The sequence below is a fragment of the Lissotriton vulgaris genome, chromosome 2_1 (genome assembly GCF_964263255.1).
Source record: "Lissotriton vulgaris chromosome 2_1, aLisVul1.2, whole genome shotgun sequence".
NCBI lineage: Eukaryota > Metazoa > Chordata > Amphibia > Caudata > Salamandridae > Lissotriton > Lissotriton vulgaris.
In genome coordinates, this window is record NC_141687.1 from 1,542,106,642 (window position 1) to 1,542,126,102 (window position 19,461).

Sequence of the window (19,461 nt, forward strand, 5' to 3'; positions counted from 1 at the left end):
GCAAAGAGCATTTAAGCAGCAGCCAGTTAATGTACAAAATACAATCAAAAATCCAGCTTCAGTTTAAAATTTGCAGCGAGAAAATAGGAATAACAATGCATATCCTAACATGTGCTGCTCGTTGTCTCTTTGCTATCCTCTCTGCTCTGGGCTCCAGTGGTCAGTCTCCTGATCTTTCCTCTTTGCTTCCCTGCCCTCGCTCACTGCCCGTCTGCCTCCCTGTCCGGTAGGTTCCTGCCTTACAACGATACTCCTTCAGTTCGTTAAATTATAAAAGGAATGTGGAAGATACCAACAAGAATATTTCTGGGGGGTGAAAGAAGAAGTATAACTAGAAGCAAGGTAACTGTGAGATGCACGAGTACGGTACGTAGCTCCGTGGCTGTATCACTTGTACTGAACAAATAGGCTCTTCCTTAATTGGTCGCATTTATTCAGAACTACCTTTCAAAAATGCCCCAGTTGGCTCCCCTATTATATTGGTTCATTGGTACGCTCGAGAGTCCTGGCTTCTCATTGGCTCAGCCCTCTCCGTCCCGCCCCTCCCACGGTCCCTCGATTCTTTCCCTTTGATTTGGCCTGAGAGGTTCTCCGGAGACCACGACCAGCGGCGCGAGCAGCAGCGCGAGACCGATTGAGCCTGGTCACAGCCCGCAGGAAGGGTGCGCGCGTGCCCACCGCAGCTGCAGGAGAGCCCCGCGTTCACGTGCTGCCGCCCCCGCTGCCCCGGGGTACCACGCTGAGACTGTGAGCAGCTGAACGCAGGGATCCGAAGCAGAGTTACAGCCCGGCTCGAGCCTCGGCTGCACCGCGACGGCTGTGGGCAAAATTCTGGGTATTACAAGGTCCAATCAGGACTGTGACTGAGCAACCCAGAGTTTAGTCAACAACCTGGACCACTGACGGGTGTGAGCGACCCCCCTGCGCGAGGAGGCGCCTGTGGTGAACGGCCAGGAGCCACCGGCACAGGGAGCGCCTAGGAGTCCGGGTTCCATCGGAGAGGGACGCACGGGAGCACAGGAGGAGGAGTCCGGGGCAGGGAGCAGTGAGGACGCCCCCCGCCTCCGGGCCCGGGTCCATGGAGGGTCCAGTCCGGATCGGCACCCCGCGGGATGTGCTTCTCGGGTGCGGAGAGCACCAGTGAGGTGAGCTTCGGGGCCTGGGGAAGAGTGTGTGTGGAGCAGGGAGCCAAGATGCGCTGATGGCTGAAGCTGTACTGCAGCCTCTGTGCTGAAGGGGATGAGAGGTCGTTCTGCTTCTAGTGTGTTGGGGGGTCTTATGTTTGGGACAGTGAAAGGTGTCAGCAGAACTTGAAGGGGAGAGATGTGAGGACGCGCCACATTGTCTGTTGCGGTGGGGAGGACAGAAGGGGCTTATTGTATACTTGAGTTTATTTTATGTATACATCCCTTATACCATAAATGCACGTCGTCTGTTCATGCAGACTAGAGTCATATGAGTAGTTGGGAAGCGAGCTAGCCCGTGCATCAGTAGGGGGGCTGTCCCTGTGAGGACTACAGTAGGCTGAGCGATCGAGATCTTGGGGTGATTGTGGTAAAATCTAGATTCGTGTGGTTTGGCGGTAACCAGTAGGTACAGGGTTGTGGATCTCGTGATTTTGGGGCAACAAATCAGTTCTGCGCAGTCGCAATCTGTTGGTTTGAGTGTAACCAGTAGGCATAGGTGGTAGGGAGGTATCGGGTAGGCTGAGGGGTGGTGGATCATAGGTGACTTGAAGGTCCATAATGGGGTCAGGTTGGTGGATCTCAGAAGGTTTGGAGGTAACGAGTAGGTTCGGGTTGGTGGATATCAGTTTTGTGTGTGTATTTGATTCCCTGCCAAGGAAAGGTGCTGGAGGGAGTGCCTGCAGGAATCGTAGAGCTGGGGTGCTAATGCAGACTGATTAGGACCGCAGAGGTGGTGATCCATACATGCCAGTCTAAATGGTGGCTGTGAAGTAGGGTGTGCTGATTTAAGTCTCTTGGGTCAGTGGGTGAATCACTATTTTTCACACTTGATTGCACATTTGCATCGATAAACCTAGTGAGCTACTACTTGTTAGTGTTGAGAAGAGGGTTTCATTATTCTAGGGGCCAGAGGCCGCTTCACAAACTCTACGCTCGGACACCATCTCCTGCCCAGACATAAACACCGTGCACAGTTTCCTCGTCCATACCTTGCTGAGCACTCTATTCTTTCTCATCTGAACAGCGACAATCTCCACACTACTACTTCCAGCGTTCTTACGCGCCTCCAGTGCACACTGCACAGAATATGGGATAAACTATGCTGGAGTCCCCAACTACCCCCACCTCCTTAGTGCCCTGACCCAAATGCTGCGTCGCATCACACAACTTGGTATCATCTTCACACAGTGTGAGTTTTTAATACTACCCTACCTGCGTCACTCTTATTGTTCCTGTTGTTTGTTGTTCTTGTGGTGTGTAGTGACCAGAGTGACGCACTGGTGCTACGTAAAACTGCAGAACCCGGAACGGTGGGTATGGCTGTGGGCTTCAGTGAGGTATCTACTCCCTTTGTGTGGGAAAGGGCCCCGCCCCAGAGGCTTATCAACCAGGATGGTTTGATCAACTGAAATGTGACTTTCTCTTCCTGGGGTGTCATCTGCACGAATAATCCGTGCAAATCGAGTGGTCTGGGTGAGCCCAGGTATGAGCCCCCCGCCCCGGGCAGCTAGCTACACATTGCATGTCAGGTATTGCGTTAGGCGGATTAGTCGATGCTTCAGGGTCTGTGGCCTGGGTGCCCAGAGGAGCAGCTCCGTTTACTTTAAGAATGAGCTTAATGGCCATGTGCGCCCCAATGCTTCATTCGCAAGGTGTAGTGTTGCACAGCAGCCCTGTTGGCAGTGCACGTTCCGTGGCAGGTCCCAGTAGGAATAGCACACCCGTCGCCGCTTTCCCGCCTCCCCTTGGAACAGGCCGCTAAAGTAAACACGCGCCCTAATTCCCCAATTTGTTTACAAGCGCCGCGCTGAACCGGCTTTAGAAGCCGCGCAGGCAGGCTGCTGAAAGGCTTTTCCTGCCCGTGTCTGACAGTGCCGCTGCCGCTTCCTTGGGCGGTGAAAATCCCCGAATCCATCAGCTTTGTTGGCCTTTTCATGTCTCTTCCGCCTCCTCCCACATGGCTGCAGGTGCCCCGGCTTTGAAGCGGGCTTTTGTTTGGAAAGGGGCCCCGATCCCTGGGGCTCGCCCCACGGCCTTCCTGCAAGCTCCAGGGTGGAGGTCCCTTTAAGTAGGTGTTTTATCCAGGCGCTGGCGCCTAGAGGCCCTAGAAAGGGTGGTATGACGCTTCTGTCTTAAATGTTACTTTCGTTAGGCATCACTACGCTCGTAACACACTTTTTAAATGTCTTGTGGTGTAAATTGCGAAGTAGTTATTGTGTGCTGGAAATACGAGTGTGCCGAAGTCATTGTTAATGCCACAAAATGCGGATGGGAAACTATCCGAGCCCTCTACGACCTAATTTAACACTCTTTTCCTTCCTTTAACACCATTTTCACTTATTTTAACACGATTTCCCCTTCTTTTGACATACTCTGCTTATCTTTTGACACTCTGCACCCTCTTGACTCCATGCTTTTTGACACTGTACTCTTTTGACACTCTAGACTTTTTGCCACTCTGTCCTACTTTTTGTTTTCTCTCTCTGCCCTGCTTTTGACACTGCTCCCTTTTAGTCACTCTACCTCCTTTTGACCCTCTCTTCCCTCTTCTTGACACTGTGCTTCGTTACCTCTGTTTATTTATGCGATTTTATATAGCGCGGACTTTACCCGAAGGTGTCAGAGCGCTTCAGAATAGGAACAGTACTGATACATGAGGAGAAAATGACAAGTGAACAAATTACAAAAGCAAACGTTAAGTTACATGAGGCAATAGTGACAATTGTGAGCAAACAAAACACAAGAGGTCGCAAAGGTACATTACAGGAGGAAAAAGTGACATGAGTGGAAGTTACAAAAGCGTACAAAGTACAAGTAGGGTATAATACTGCAATAAATGGCAGACACTCAAGCACAAGAACAAACGTTACGTAGGCAATGGTGGCACTTGTGCAACTATCTAAAGCAAACAAAATGTAAGAGGTAGCAAACTGTGTTACAAGAGAAAAGTGACGTGTGCATGTTACAAGAGAGTACCAAACACAGGTAGGAGGATAATACTGCAATAAATGGCAGACTCTCAAACCTCAAGAACACACTGGGAAGGCACTTCCATAGTCATGGAGAATAAATTTTCCTATAATGAAAGGTCTTTCTTCAGATAATAGAGGGCGTGAATTACATTTTAAAGTGTCTTTGAAGGAGGAGAACTTTGAGGTCAGTTTTGAAGGCCTGGGAGGAGGAGGTCCGAGCTGAGGCGGAAGTGAGTTCCAGATTCTCACCGCGGAGCTCTCCCATGGTTTTGCTTTTGGCCGGTTGTAGTGGCCCCCAAACTTTCTATGTGCCTCGAAGTTATTCCCCTGTATTTTCAATGTGTACTAGAATCTTCGCAGAGCGTAGCCATTCCGCTGTTTAAAGACGACTTTGTAATACAGATCAAAGGCCTATCTTGCGATATTATTGAAATAACTAATTTCAGCAGCAAAATCAGATCTCCAATCAGTTCACTCACACTCTCAGCTGGTATTCCAGATAGCGACAACCACTGCGTTGGCACGTGGCCTATGTTTTTGAGCAGATTGAGTTAAAATGTTGTATTTGGTGTATTGAATTGTGTTTGATGCTGTGAACACTTGCACTTTCATTGTAGAACCAAATCGGGTCGTTGTTGTCAATGCCACCTGTTCAGTTTGAGTGCACTGCTTTACCAGATTTTGTTAATGCTTTTAAATTGGTACCATGTGCCTGGCTGTTTTCATGTGACAGTTCACACCTCTTTGCTTATTGTGGTCCAGATTTGGAGGGCTTTCATGCACACAGACGCATGCCTTGTTGATCCTTTCGGCTCGTTTGCAGTTTACATGAGCATGTTGTGTTTGTTTATAGTTAGAAAGTAATTTGCGGTTGAAAGGAGTTATGGCGGAAGACAGCAGTTTTTTATAATCTTAACTGCAAGAAAATATAATGGGAACACACACACACACACATTTAGAGACACCTCTGCAAACTAGCAATAATATGATTTCTGATTGTTTGTTTGAGTGAACATTTCCCATTTCCCATCTATTACGCTCACATTTGAATACAATGAGAAATGCCAAATGCCGGTTTGCCGATGTAAAGATGGATATGCTCCAAATCCATTTTTTCGTAAAGGGTAATGTTATTTTGTCTATTTTTGGCTTGGTGTTTTTAAAAAATTGTCACTGGCTGTGACGTTTGAAAAGTCCACGGTTGATCCCAAATGTCCGCCTGTCCTAAGTGTGTGAAAGATGTGTGTCTAATCCTCCCCCCGCGGCCCCCTCCCCCTAATCTCATGATATTATTAATGTGGCTTTTTAAAATCAAACTAACTCTGTGGGGCTGAAAGGGCGGCAGACAGCGCCGTGAAAGGGGCCGCCGCTCCCCTCTGGATGTGATTAAACGGAACAGCCTCGGTGCCCCGGAGCCCAGCGGGGGCCCGGAGATCTCTTGATCCCCGAAGCGGCTCCGGGGCCCTGGGAATGCCATTAGCGAGCACCTGAGGAATGCCTGCCCGGCGGGAGGGGGGCGGTGGCCCGGCTGGAGGGAGGGCGGGGGGAGGCGGAGGGGGGAGGCAGGGCCGCCGCTGCCCATATGTTTGCAGATGTGAAATGAAGGCTCGGCTTGATAACGTGTCTGCCAGCAGCGCTGGGCTCGGAGAGGGCTTTATTCATGGCCAGCTGCGGGCTGCACTCCACTGGGGCTGTTTACTTAGCAGCCTCTGGGCGAGCTCCCCTTTGGTAAGTCACCGCACTCAACCTGCAGCGAGGTGGGCTTTAAACCTGCTCTATTCTCCGGGAAAGATTTTTTTTTATTGACTATGTAGGCTATGTAGTGTTCTCATTTCAGATTAATTGTAAATCATGTCATCCTTTTGTAGAACAACTGAAAATATAATGTATTTTGCTTTGTTGATTTTTACTTATAATTCTGCTTTTCATTTTTCACTCCGAAGTATTAACTCTGCAGTGTTTGAGATGTATATTAAAAGAACTAGTAATCTCTCCACATTTAATTGGAACTATTGTGTTTATTACTTGTTTTAAAAAGATTTGCCATGCGACTGCTAAAACAGAATGCAAATAGAGTTTGGCTTGCAACGGAGCGCATTGCATTACATTATTTTGACGAGTTATCGTTGTGGAGATTATCATATTAAATACTCGTGCCTGTCTGGACATAGTCCGTGGGGACAGCTTGGGTTCTGTTCCCGTCACTTGGGTGTTTACTTTCCCTCACACAGTCTGTCACTCTTGATTCTGAAGTAGAAGCGTTCTTTGCGTGGACGTGTAATTGCTTAATTCTGCCAATGGATCCGCTCTCCTTTTGTGCACCCCACTTTTCATTTTTTCCAGCTGCTATCTGGACTTTTCATTTGATGGTTTCCTTTGCGACCAAAAAAAAGCCAAGCGATGTTTTGTTCCCCCTGGTGTTGTGAAGGCACCGGGAGAAGGCAAACTAACACGTTTGTTGATGGTTGTTAAATGCTTGACGCAAGTTACTTGCTGGAGCCCCAGTGATTGATTGCTTTATAGGTCCCCACAAAACAACAAACACGTTACTTACCCCTCGAGCCGCAGATATGTTCGTGAACTGCTTTTTTTTTTTTTTACTTCTCCGGATGTTTTACAGTTTTCATAAACTCGCAGTTATGCTGCAGGAAAACCTCGGGTGTCATTATTTGGAGGAAAGGGGCTTTTTACGACCCTTCCATGCAACTTCTTTCATTGGATAAATTATTGTTTGTCTTGTCTGATGTTGTTAAGTAAACAACATTATGCACGGGGTATGCAGGAGAGCTCATGGCTATGTGCTTGCTCGCGGTTTTTGTCAATTCTGTTTGATTTATGTCGGAAATTGTCCCGAAAACGGTGCATGTGGCATTTCTGTTTCGTGTGTGAAAATTAGAGTGGATCAACTCGATGTCCGATTGTAATGCCTTTCATGCCTAAGGTGAGGCGAGTTTTGCACCTGGAATGTTGGAGACTTAATACGATTGGCTGTATGTTCACCTCCCATGTACTTTTTAGGGGGTTCGCTGCGCACTGTGCAAGATTCGCGCAGTACGCTTCACCTAAAACAAAGTGCTTTAAATGAAAACCCGCACAGGACCTTGGTAGAAAACACGTCTGCTCAGTAAAACAACTGTTTACATTTTGCACGACACTTAAGCGTGCAGAATGTGTTGGTTGGTATATGTGACAGATCTTCGCCAGGGACCGGTCATGCCGAATTACTAGAATCTCCCGAGCCCGGATATAGAGGCTTTTGATCCGCAAGTTACATTTTAAATATTCATTCCAGTCAGTTTAACAGAATAGGTCACATCGCGCCCGTTTGTGCGATGTGATCTCAGATTTTTCACCGGTGTCAAAAAATCTTGTTAATAGAGTAGCCGCACACAGTACACGAACTTCAATTTAAAAAAAAAGGAGTCGACTCAGGTTTGTCACAATTGTGTGAATTTCTATGTTTTACAATTTTGCATTTTTGTTGTGCTTGTATCAGCTCGAGAGCGGATGCGTCGTTTGGGTCAGAAACGACAAACGCAATGCGAGTTTATTCAGCCCCTGTGTCTCAAAAAAGCCTACATGGACTCTTATGCAGTTGGTATATCCCGGGCAGGACCTGTGCCATGTCTTATGTGGTGCCTGGCCTGCGTGTCTTGCTTGTGGTGGTAGAGGCCCTCGTGTTTTGACCTGCGGATTCTTGGCCTGGTCGTACTATCCGCTCACGGTGCCCGTGCCCCCTCGGTGAAACTCTTTTATTCTACCTCACGCTCGTCTTTGAGTGCCCTTGAGCGTGAAATCTACTCTTGTGTGGACGTGGCCTCCTCCATACAGCACTGTCACGGCGCCTCTTTAGAGCAGCCTCAGCAGTGGCTCCTAATTTGCCTTAAAGTGGGCATAAATGGAGAATTACTGGTATCGGTGACATGGCGTCTGCTGAGTGGGTGCAATATAGCAGGTCATGCCCGGAGTTGGCACAAGGGGCCTTGCTTCTTTAGCTGCCACTTCTAGCAGGCGACCTCCTTATGTTTCTCAGGAGAACGGCCTGAGAAGAGGCCCAGTGCATTGTGGGGAGAAAAGTAAATGTATGATGATTGCAGGTGAGTGAATCGCCCCTCCCACTCGGGGTATGATTGAAAGGAGTCCTGCCCGGTCTGACCTCTGAGTGCAGAACCACTTTATGTTAAACGGGCTGTGCATCTTCCCTGGACCCCCTAGTGCCAGGACACTAGTTTGCTGTGCAGTGTGAATGATCAACGTTCGACACGAAGCGGAAAACCCAGCAGGGAAATCAAAGGTACGTGGTTGCCACTTAGTTTTAAATGTAAACTTTAAAAACATGTATTGTTGTTAAAGGTTCTCTCCTATGCTGTAAAGTTCTCTAAATCTTTGCCTCCAAACTTTACAGCGACCTATAAAATACCTTAACCCTAGTTTGCACCCCTATTGCCGTAACTAAATTAAACTAAACCCAGTCCTTAATGCTAAACTCGCCCTGAACATAGCTCAAAACTTATTCCAAAGCATCACCGTAACATACCTTATCCTAACCAAAGTGACCACTCCTTGATCCCTTCCATAACTCTGAACATCACCCTGCTCGCCCCCCTACTCGGATGTTCGAACCTCCACGAATTCTAATATGTCATTTTTTTCATATTAATGGTCTGCCTACCTTAAGTTTCGATTTTTTTTTTCATGTGTACTGCTCATTCTTGTGGCCACTTGGTGTACCAGGATGTGTTTTAAATTGAATGCAACGAATCTTCAATGAGCTGAAGGAAAATTAAGTCCATCAGTTGAAACATGGAGCATTGGTTTAGAAAAGAACTTGTGTATCTGATCGAAGCTTCTGTGTCAGACTTTGTACTATTTAGCAAAGCCTACCTGTTTGCCACTCAGCACTCTCGTGCCTGGTGTGTCAGCCTACAACTTCTTACGTCAACAAAACAACATAATATGCAGAAAACATCCTATGTCCTGGTCCACTAATTTGTGTGGCAATGGAGTATCAAATTATGGAACAGAGGTTAAATTATGCAGCAAGAAAATGCAAATTATGCAGCATAGTGTGGCGCATTCTGCAGTTGTGTCTTACAGCTATTAATAATGCATGGACAAAGTGTTGTTAGTATCAGTTGTGTACAAAGAGTGATTTGGTGGAAAGCTTGAATCAATCTCAACCACTGGTAATGAATTATGCAGCGTCCCAGTCATCATTCTTTTGCCCACCATGCCACCTCAGTTTTGATTCAGCCATATGCATATCCACTTTGACTCCACCTCAGCATGAATAGTCCATCCCCAAATATCATGCCAGATCATCCCTGAACTGGAACAACCCAAGACCTGTTTTCGCCCTTATTAGGGCTCATTAGTCAGATATAGCCTGGTACAAATTTAAATACCAAAAAAAAAAACACATTTAAATGTATATTAGTACCAGTTTACCACCTGACTACAGCATTCACCAACTGAAAAATGAATCACTTTGTACAGTGTTTACCTTTTTGTGCCACATAGTCATTTTTTAACATAACTCTTGGTAGGTTTGAGCCACCAACACTTTTTTTGTTGAAATCGTAAATTAAGCAGCACATTGTAGATTCAGTTGAAAATGCAGTATGTCCATAATTATGTGGTGTACACTGCAGCCGCAGAACCACATAATTTCAAAGGCTCTCACTATTCTATACTCATATGCAGGGGCGGCTCCTCCACTTTGGTGGAGGAGCATTGCCCCACTGCTTTCTGGCAGTGCGAGAAGCAGAAACAAAAATTGGTAGTAACTTTTAGTTATCATTTCATGTTTGCGTGGGGGGCGAGTGGGGCTGCTCTGCTTTCTGAGCGGGGCAGGGGAGGAGTGGTGTGCAACCTTCTGAGTGCGAAAAGACTTTTTGTTCGGCCCTCTCGGGTTGCCCAAACCAGTCATGCACACTTTTCACTTCTCCATGAGGCACAGAGTGGGGAAATGGAGCAATTTAAATACCACACTTGCGTTGCATACCTTCCTTTTGATGCTTTACCTAGGCATTCAATACTTCATGTTTACAAACCAAGAAGGGTCTGGCCAGGCACAGAAACTGCCCGCACACTCACTATACACCGATACCAACAGGTGCATGCGGAGATCTCCTGCAGCGGACGGCCATTGCTAGCAGGAGATTGTCACTGGCATGTGGGACTGCCTGCACTTCCTTGGGTCGATTGCCGTTCTACTTCAGTTGACTCTCCATACCAGAGGCTCAGCTAGTTGAAGTATTGTGTAGTGTGGATGCGTGTAATGTGAACTATGCACAGGGATATTGTACACCCGAGGGTTGTACAACAATTGACAGCTGTTTGGAGGACAGGTGTGCTCACTCCCCTTGGTTGCGTAGATAGATGCTGCAGTTTAACAATGGAAACAGTTAATGCGCTGCATTGATTACATTTTTTTCAGCTTCTTGAACATGTTTTTGCGACTTAAATTAGATGTAATTAGAGCTTGTGCAAAAGTATTCTTGCCGTCATGACAGATATTCACATATGCGTTTATTGGATTAGGTTAGTTAATTGGATATTGGAGGTTTGAGGGTGTTAATGCACCAAGTAGCACACAAGGTAAGAGCCTGGGTGTGTGCTGGAGATCCAGGGTGTTTCAAAGGATGCAGAGATATAGGATAGAGGGGGCTTCTCTGAGTTGGTAGGATGTGCCTATACGGCCAAGGTGTTTGTGGTGTGGCTTCATAATTTAGTACTGGGTCTTCTAGCCCTCACTGTTCTGTTGTTGAGGCTTCTGTCAACTAACTACAGAATTCCCTGCTTTGAAGAGCCTCTAATCATGGATAGCCCACTGTAGTGTGGGCTTCCCAGGGTAGTGCCTGTGTACTCCCACACGCTCCAGCGAATGGTATCACTCCTAAATACCAATCCACTGTGCAGCAGGGTACTGCGAATTACTAAACTAGCTGCTGTTCTCCTATGTTCCTTTCAAGTTCTGCAGAGCCAGTACTTCTTCATGGCTCTGGAAGGGTAAATATACCCTCTGTGGTAATCTGTTGGAGAATACCGAGATGGCTTCTTCTTGGCAGATACATTTTGATACCACAGTGTGAGTGATAGGTGTCTCCTGGTGGCGAATCAATAAGTAGTAGATATTTATAAAGCAGATCTACAGTGTGCTGTGCAGTAGTATCCAACATCTTTGTGTTTGTAGCACCCCATCATACACTTGCAGCCAGGCACCATCATACTGCAGACTAAAAAGTGTGTAAAAGAAAGAAAAAGCAATCTCTGCACCCAGAATCCAGGGCAGATGCTCGGGATCCATCAACGCTGCTCATTCTAGGAAGAGTTAGAATTCCTTCTTTAAAGAATACTACATCGCAATGCATTATCAGTCCACAAACCAGCTACATTTCATATGACTCATTGACTTTCTGCTTCTCTTTGAACCTACACAGGGCTCCACTGCCTTCTGGCTAGGGTTGTGCTATAGAACTACACCTTCCAGACATCCAGTCTCAGCCGGCTCTACCCATCATACTGTTTTGATGCCAGCCATCACCAGGAGGGTGCAGCCGGGCGAGCTGATCTTTTATGCAACGCACGTAATCCTGAGACCTTATGTATCGCAACTGGTTCTTATGTAAAGCACTCTGACACCTTCGGGTTATGTTCGCTATATAAAATTGCATTAAATAAAAAATAAAATAAGAATCCTCACTCTAGGCGGGGCTCCCTCACTTCAGAAGACCGCAGTGGCCTATGCATATTGTGTTGAGCCTCCTGAGTCTCACATATGTCACAGATATTTATTAACCTTGGGCTGAATAGAACCCCCCTCCCCCAAGGGTTGGGGCCCACCCAGAGGGCTTGGCCCTTTCTGCATCAAAGTGGCTCCAGGGGCCTGTTTTATACCCTTGGCTGACAGAATATGAGATGTACATGACTCACAGTGAAATTAATTATGATTTCAGCCTCAGGATTAGAGGTGTTTCCCGCTAGCGGGTCACACCCATTTTGTTTGGTAGAAGGGGAGGACCAATAGCTGTCTCTCCCTGCAAAAAGCAATGGGGCATGAAAGGATGTGCCCGCCTGGGCTACGGGGATGGATTTCACTGTTCCCAAATACACATGAACATTAGTGAATGGGGAATTTGGAGGGATGTGGAGACGCGGCGGAGAGTCCGGTGAGGTAGTATAGAGGCAATGTCCCTGTAGCCGAAACTATTTAATTGTGGTACGCCCAAGTCACTTTAAGGGTGCAAGATTAATATATAGCTTGAATCTGGTGGTAAACCTGTTACTAAGTAACACTGGTGCAGTAGTGAGTCCACTCGTTATATATTACTAGGTTAATGTGTCTGCTGCAAATCACGTATTTGAATACTGCCAGGTCAACTCGACCTTTCATCCTTTCAAGGTGGATAACCCTTCTAGTGCATGGCCCCCTGCACAATATTTTCCCCTGGGCACTACCAAATAACAGCGCTTTCTATTGAACGTTCTACTGCCCCTTTCTCCAGTTAATGGCTATTCCTGTAGTGCCGCCAGTATAAAATCAGGTTGGTCTTCGAGGTGAAGGTGTCTTGTCATTGCAGCCCACAAACATTTCCCGTAGTCCCCATAATCCTGATAATCAACACCACATCAAAGGTGAACCCAAGATCCTGGCCACCTCTGGGCCCGTGAGGTGCGTTTTCTATGCTGCATGCCCACACTGCTTTTCCTTGGAGTCCAGGTCCATTAGGACAGGTGGCTTGTGAGCTGGGAGGGGACTTCACATTTCTTTAGTTGAGGCGCAGTTATCTAAAAACGTATTATGAATGGTGGGGAGGTGAAGCATGAATCGGAATGGCTTGAGAGCAACACATCTACCTTTAGAGGATGAAAGCTGCAGTGTGACTTGGATGCAATGTGGTGAGTTTCCCAATATAGTCTGGCTTGAGCACCTTTCCTTATTTTTCTGACCTGGGAATTGGTACTGTGACCCTACTGCCCTACACATGGACTTGTAACCGCACACGAGATTTCGTACGGTCACCCTACAGCCCCACACACATGGATTTGGCAAACAAACACCGGAATTGGTACTGGCAAACATTGCTCGGTTTAGTGACCTTTTGCCGGGGTCATGCAGAAGTGCTCTCTCTTCATCTTTCTCAACGGCAGTGCCCCCACCTGAAACATCCCAATCCCATGGTTGCGGGTTCCTTGGCACACTGGCGCCTCCTGGCTTCATACTGCCCAGTGGTTTGTGGTGCACATCCTACCGAACTTCCGGTGTCGACATCCCGTGCTTCCCTGTTTGTTTTGCACTTTAATTCTGTGAGTTGAAGTGCACGTTGTATTTGGATGTTCGTCGGGGTGAACCACAGAACTTTAGATTTAGTAACTAAAAAACAAGTTTCATCGCAAACATAGTGGCCTGGCGTAGTGGAGAAAAGTTACTTGCACAATAAATGTAACGCATAAAGGGTAGTGACTGCTCTGCCACAGACTAATATTTGAGTTGGATATCAGTGTGTTGGTCTTCAGACGAAAACATGTGTATTTATGAGTCGTTCATTCTAACTTTAGCTGTTAAAAAATCACAAGGGTTGCGAGGAGAACACTACCTTTTACAGTAGATAGATTTACCTTGTTTGCTGAAGATTTCTTTTTGTTTTGTCTTACAGCTCATACATACTCCCGGGTGGGGTGGGTGGTACAAGGGTTGGTGAGTTGGAGTGACTTTCTTCCGACAAGATGCAGAACCGAGAGTGCATATTTGAATGGACACTACAAAAATAAGTCTCTAATATCTCTGTACGGACATCAGGTAGGGTGGGCTGTACCACTCGCCCTGCTCTTTCTCGCACTTCTTGGCACCAGCTAGAAGTAACGCGAGCCTGCTCGCCTGACTTCAGCTCTGAACCGTTCTGCTTCCGCAGCAAAGCGTGTTTCAAAACCACTTAGTCAATATTAAAGTGCCTGAGGTGGGGATTGGTACGCCCCGTGTTTGCTTTGCGCCATTAAGACCCCCTGAACACAGATAAAGATGGCCGGGCCCGGCGATGCTCCAGGTGGTCATTAACGTCCGGAGGTGCAGCTGAGCGCGTGCTGCCCGCCTCACCAGTGGAGCAGGTGCCGGTGAATAATGCAGAAGCCCCGCCCTCCCCGTCCCCATAGACCTTCCGCCTGGTGACACTTAGTGGGATTTCCAGAAAGAGCTGCGCAGCTGGTTCTTGATCCATCTCGTCTTCTGTGGTGGATCCAGACGGAGGTTTCGAGGCAGATTTTGTTTTTTTAACAGCAAACGGAAGTAGAACTTTGCGAGGGATGGGGCTTGGCTCCAAACAAAGGCCCAGGGGTCCCTCTCGAGCAGAAGCTCGTGCAGCCTGACGTGGTCATCTTTGCCTATCGTAGATAACTGGAACGCACGTCCATGTCTGACCGGATGTTGACATGAACTGAATTTACAAGGTGAATTTCAATGGGACCCATTTAGCGGTGGTTATCCAAAATAATCCTCCATCCATACCTTTTCATCTCTTTTGGATTTTGTGGTGCCACAAGCTGACCCCTTTTTGGTGCATCTGAACTCTGCACCACATCCCTGCACTCTAGGGTCGTAACTCACTGCCTGTGGGTTCCGAGTCTGCCTTAGCAGTCTATCTAACTTGAGTTGATGAACTGTTGGGGCTGATGAGATTTGCAGACTGGCCCTGCGGGCCAATTATCTCTCTAGTCCATTTTGAGCCACTTCACTCTTTCTTGTTTCTGACCTGACATCTGTGATGCAGATCATGCATGAACAACGTGGTGTTTAGTTTGATGTTATGCATTGCTGAGCACCTCACAGTCCCTGATGGGCTACCCTGGGGGTAGAAGGATACTACAAAAAAACCTGGTTCAACATAAAATAATACGCTGTGCCCATCTTATTTGGGCATTTGAGGTTTATTCTGAATCTGATGGTCTTTTTCCCAGGTACATGGAAATCCTGCTGACAGTCAACCTCTAAGACTTCATGTGAGGAGAGTATAGAGGCCACACCAGTTTCACCTGCACTATCTGCTAGTTTTTTGCACCTCTTGTAGAGCCTGTATTTCTACCAATGCCACTTGTGGGATGCATGTATTGCTTTGTAAATGACTTTATGTTGAATGTCCTGCATTCCACTTGATGCCATCTAGAATGGGATGGGTGGTGATTCCAAGGAGAGTCAGCCGCTTCTGTCTGGCATGGTGACACCACCCTGCTGACTTGTCCATTAATAAAGCTTCTTTACTGGAACTACAAGGGCTCCGAAATGACCTCCGCATCAAACATGATTGCAGATTTGGGACTTGTTTGCAAGAGTTCAAGCCCTCAATTGTGGTATTGCGTTTCTCCATAATTCTCATGTTTTGTAAATACTGCTGACCAGATTGTTCTTGTGCTGAAGCACCTCCTCTGCATCACTTGGCTAAGTATGTGCATCTAAGGTCCTGCTCTTATGAGTTACAGCTTGTGTGATATTGCACTGCTAGGAACACATAGTTCTATCGACAAAGCTTCCTGGCAGCATTGATTAACTTTCCTGTGTTTTTGATCATGACTACATGTGCGTCAGATGTTGGTTTGCATCGCTCAGAGTGCGTATTGACATTATCAATTTTCTTCTATTGCCTTCTGCTACGAGACACAACTGATAATAGTAGCATGTGGTCAAGGGGCATAACCTGGTCCTCCGTTTTCTTTCCTTTTGCTGCATCTTCTGAACCTACAAACAGTGTCTCTTCTGTTTTCATTCTTCGGATGGATGTCCTAACATGAAAAGACCAGAAGTACATCTAATTCTCGAATAACAGCCTTCAGCCCTAAATGTTCTCCTCAAGAATTTTATGGCAACATTAACATGATGTGGGAGCAGGTGGGGTGGTTTCCAGAGATGAAGCTGGGTGGCAAGTCTTAAAATATTCAATGAAAAATGTTTTAACCAAGTTCTTGAAATAATGTGTGATATTAGACGTATACATTTTTTTTTTAGTTAAAATATGTTTAATTCATGTCCAAAACTTTTTCTCAGGATAATCTACAGGAAATTGTGGTTGAAGTAAAGCGCTTGAGTGCCGCTGGCCCTGTAGATTGGGCTGTTACTTTTGGAGCAAGACCAAGACTGATTTGGATGCAGCTGGTCTCTGGAGTGGCATTGTGGATGAAATATGAACTGAAATGTCACTCGAGCGTTCACCAGTTCCCGAGATTAATTCAACCATTCCTTCCATCACTTAGTTGTTTATGAGGATCTTAGCTCGTTAATTGATAAGTTTGCTGTTTGAGGCCACCTGTATACCCTGGTACACCTTGTATAACTGCATGCTAAGATTGCTTAGGTCTTTGCATAGGCTGATTTGGCCTGCTGATGTTTAGGTATGGGTGGCCCGCGATGCATATTTGGTTGCATTTTAGCATTGTTTTTCTCAAGAATGGTGACATTGTGAAGCCACCAACTTTCTTTTTATTTTTATGCTATAACACAATGTCTATTTAAGGATTTCAGAAGTTCATTAACACGTTAATATCAGTAGACAAAACTAACTGTTGACTCGCACCACCGTGTCTGGATGCAAGCAAAAAGCAGTCACGACCCAAAGTGTACATCCTTCAGAGAAGACCATTTGTATTTATTATGCTAAAGGAATCGGGAGGATCACAACATTTGTGCACCCAGTCTCAGCCCTTCATGTAAAGCCTTGGACATAGCAAAGAAGGTTTTTATTTGTGTGTCTGTTGATTAATTAGATGGTTGATAGGGGAGCCCATGCTTGTTTTTTGTTCTATTATTTGAATTCTGCAGCCTTTTTATTTTATATGCAGTATTGTCCTCTATTTCCAGACCCAGCTTTATGATATGTCTATAATGCTTTTGGCTTCTCTTGTTCATCATGTTATGCTGCATTGTGAAGTAATCTTCGAACACCCTTAAACCCTTTTTTTAACAAACCGGGTATCTCAAGTTATAAAATTAGCAGCTTTGACACACTGTTATACCTGAAAACATCTACTTATGTGACATTCTTACTATACTCTCATGTTTGGGGGAACTCTACTTCTGAATTTCTAAAGCTTTTTTACGCCACAACCCAGAGGAGGCAGAATTCTCTACCATTTCACTCAAACGCTGAATTGAATTCATCTGGCTCTTGTGTGTTCTCGCCACTGAAGACATTTACACCATCCAAGTTGCAAAGTCTGCAAAATACCTCTTCAATGGGTAAAAGAAAGTGAGGCAACGTAACTTTATTTAAACCACCTGAAAACTTCTGGTCAAGCCCCAGGCATGTCAAAGCTAAACTTCAGGAGTGCTATTTTAGCAAGCACCACACAAGCAAAGGCAATGGTCCAGTCAGTAGCTAATCCCATGATTGCAAAAGAAGAAAAAAATCAACCACACTGGCTTCATATCCCAGCATGAATGAAATTCAAATTGTGCCTCCTTATGGGAAAAGGCCCTGCTTAATTGACCAACTCCTCACCATCTAAAAGGCCCTAAATGTGGTCGCCAGCCTTGTCAGAGGGTGGAAAGTTTGTCTTCTCTCCCAGTATTCCATAATGTGCAATAATTGTGCTCACAGCAGTAAGTTCTTGTGCACATTTGGCAGGTATTAAAAAAAAATGCGGAAAAAGCCAAATATGCCAGATTTGTTTGCGGGAAAATTCTGTGTTGTTGCTATACCTGTTCCTACAGCAGAAACTCACCATGGTGCAATCGCCTAAAGGTAAAACTGCAGACTGCAGTAATGGATTACCCCAAACAAGAAAGGAGGCAGCCAGGGAGTTCAATGCTGCACCGCCTGAAGTAGTCACTGCAATAGACCGAAGCTGTTGCCCACCTCGGTGGCCAGCTGCACATTGACCACACATTAAACACATTCTTCCACAAGAAATATAGAGGCAACATAAACAATTATGGATGACCTAATTCAACATTAAACAAATGCTCGTGGGTCTTAGTTACGATGTAGTATTTTTCTTGTGTGTTTCCAAGATTTACCCACAAACTATTTTATGGCGCATTATCGGTAGCCTAGAATGAAGGCTTCCTACCTACCATTAATGGCAACCTAATTGCAAATAACTATTTAACTTAACACATTTTGATAATCTGAAACTGCCCACTCTCACTTGGTGCCACGCTCCATTCAGTGTACCTTTAGCTTCCTTCACTGTGTCTTTATTGTTACGTTGTATTTTTCCCTGGACTATAAGCAGTCGTTTCAGGCTAAAGTGATGTTTTTGGATTTTAGAGATCGGTGGCTTCAGTTAATTAAGAAATGAGATGTATTCATACGGTTCATTTGGTACAAGGAACACATCCCTTTAGTATGCATTTCTTCTTTCACCCAATTTCCAGCTTTCCTTAAGGTGCTTCTTGCTTTTGATTATTTACCCTTGTCCTCATTTTATGGGAAGGTGGATAAACTCAAAAGGAATCGTTACTGACAATCGGCACACCAGTAGTGGTTTTGCAGCAGTAAAATAAATGCTCTCGATTTTTGTAAAATACATTTGCAAGGACAAAACCTGCATATCCAGGCGTTGGAAAATCCACTGTCCCCATTGTTTGCGCAGTCTACACACCAGTTGTCAACTTGTATTTTGGTGGTTGTTTAATTTTGCACGTTATTGTGTACGCCTGTTATCTTCTCCAACGGGGTAAATTCACTGCTGGGCACGTTGCCAAATGCTTGTGTGCTTTTGTAATCCCGTGACCTTTGTGCCCGTTAGATCATAAAGAACATTTTCATTAGGAGCCCTCAGTGGAAATTCGGAAGCGTGTAAATCTCCGTAGTGTTACCCCAACCACTGACAGATCTTAAAAGATGTGCTTGATTCTGAGCACCAGCTGCTCACAATTACTAAACCAGATGAATCTCACTCTGCCTGACCTAGAGTAAACCATTTGGTGATTCAGTTGCACATTGTGTCCAGTTTTTTTTTATTATGTCTTGATTGTGGTCGGTTTTAGGTGTTTGTTGTTGTAGAGACCTACTGTTAACAAAACAATTAATTCAGACTGACTTTTGGTCCAACCATCGCCTGTCATTTGTAGGTGGTGCGATTAGCTTCATTTGTTTGATTTTTACTCCATGGAGCATAGATGGATGTTGTTCAGTGTTTCAGATCGGATAATTTGTTTTCTGCCACTGCTTACTTTGGGAACTACATTTTTATAGTAATTTTCTTTCTGTGCTGCATAAGAACTCATGTTTTTATTTTTCCTTAACTAGGTGCTTTATACGTTTTAAATGTTTGCTCTCCATTTCCGTTGTGCCACCACTCTCCTTTTCCTT

The 19,461-nt window shown here is 45.7% G+C and overlaps 1 protein-coding gene across 2 annotated transcripts in view; it reads left to right on the plus strand.

Moving 5' to 3' along the window:
- The first annotated feature begins 583 nt into the window (after positions 1 to 583).
- Positions 584 to 19,461, plus strand: part of CDON (cell adhesion associated, oncogene regulated) — a 124,974-nt gene continuing 106,096 nt past the window's right edge. The window contains exon 1 of one of the 2 annotated variants that reach the window (XM_086957410.1): positions 584 to 1,145. The gene's annotated coding sequence lies outside the window, so the exon portion shown is untranslated. Of the gene's footprint in view, positions 1,146 to 5,757; positions 5,888 to 19,461 lie in introns of those variants that run through there. The other variant, XM_086957411.1, reaches the window with a different exon arrangement.